The 1704-nt window shown below is 36.8% G+C and overlaps 1 protein-coding gene across 2 annotated transcripts in view; it reads left to right on the forward strand.

Annotated features, from left to right (window-relative positions):
- The window catches only part of SLAIN2 (SLAIN motif family member 2), an 80016-nt gene that overhangs the window by 33602 nt on the left and 44710 nt on the right, over positions 1-1704 (forward strand). The gene's annotated exons all lie outside the window — the stretch shown is intronic.

The raw sequence follows: 1704 nt of genomic DNA on the forward strand, positions 1-1704 counted from the left end.
AAAAAAAAAAAAAAAAAAAGAACCTGCATAGTGTTTCTTACTCTGCTGATTCATTTCCCATTTCTGTACAGCTTTCCTTGGAAAGATTGCTTTATTCATCTTTAGCTCTAAAAACTAATGACAAGGTACCCCTGTCTTTAATTCACTCCTCACCAAGTCTGGTTTTGTCAGCTAGTGAGGAATTGGTTATTATCACAGGTATGAAAGGAGAAAAAAGAATGCTGCCTGACTCTGTATCTTAGAATAAACCCACCTTACTTCTTCTTTGAACCTTGACTTAAACCCAGTATTTTATTTTATTTATTTTTTTATTTTATCCAAACCCGCCACTTGAGCCACAGGCGCCAAGCCCCAGTGTTTTATTAGAAGCTCTACAAGCTTTTTGCTGTAAGTTTTGTATTATGTTTTCATAACAGATGATAGAAATTTTAGCCTTACTTTAATCTTTTATAAACCATACACATGCGTGAATATTTTTCTAGTGAATAAAAAAGAAAAGATCCTAAAAACGTATGTAATACTTCCTTGAAAATGACAACTTTTTTATTATAAAAAGGTAATTTACCTTTTTAGAACACTGTTTCCTCCAGGTTTTTGTAACGGGTTGCCTGCTCAAGATCTCGAGTGGTTGTGACTTCCTTAGGTTCCCTTTATAAGTGGAAAGGCTGCCCTGGGAACTGGATTTTTTTTTTCCTAAAACAGTACTTCTTTCACTAGTCTGTTGAATTTTGTTAGATGACGTTAGTGCCATGTTTGGTGTCTTATCAGAGATGATAAGTAACTTGTCAGTTACTACTGTGATTTCCAAACCAACCAGAGGGCTAAGGGGACTCTAGGAATGTTCAAAGATAGAGAATCACTCTGTGCACTGGTGAATGCACTGTCTGTCTGTGAGTGCATGACTGAAACTTTGAATACTACTCTGTAACAGATCTTTCTGACCAGATTGCCAATAGTTAGCAGGACGTACTCAAAATATTACCTAAATTCTGTACTTCTATACTTTTGCATTATAATTTGTTTCTTCTTTGAATATATTATGTATAAACATGTATTTTTGTTCTAGAAGCATCTATAACATTTGAAGGGCTCCTAAGGTTGCTTGAGTGTTTTTGAAGGTAACAAGCTACATAGGGACTATTTTGAAAATTTTACTTGAAGACTTAGGATTTAAACTTGTTTTATTGAAGTCTCTTGGGTAATGAAGCAGTTGAGATTTCGTTTATGCTTCAATACTGAATACCTAAGAGTAGGTTAATCGTTTCTTTGGTCCTTTTCATTTTCATGAATAACATTACTTCAGGATTTAAGTACACAAGAAAGCTGATGTACTCACTCATCTATTCTTTTCACTTGTGTTCCCTCAATGGTTCTTTAATATTAGTTTGGAGACAGTACCCCTGTCTTTAGGGGTAGAATTTTTTTTTTTTTTTGTAGAGACAGACTTACCCTGGGTAGAGTGCCATCGCATCACAACTCACAGCAACCTCTAACTCCTGAGCTTAGGTGATTCTCTTTCCTCAGCCTCCTGAGTAGCTGGGACTACGGGCACCCTCCACAGGGCACAATGCCCAGCTATATTTTTGTGGCAATTTGGCCAGGGTCAGGGGGTGTGAACCCCCCATCCTAGGTATATAGGGCCAGTGCCCTACCCACTGAGCCACAGGCATCACCCAGAAATAATGTTTGTTTTTTTTTTTTTTT

Source organism: Otolemur garnettii, unplaced genomic scaffold (genome assembly GCF_000181295.1).
Source record: "Otolemur garnettii isolate 467f Iridium unplaced genomic scaffold, OtoGar3 scaffold00083, whole genome shotgun sequence".
Classification (NCBI taxonomy): Eukaryota; Metazoa; Chordata; class Mammalia; order Primates; family Galagidae; genus Otolemur; species Otolemur garnettii.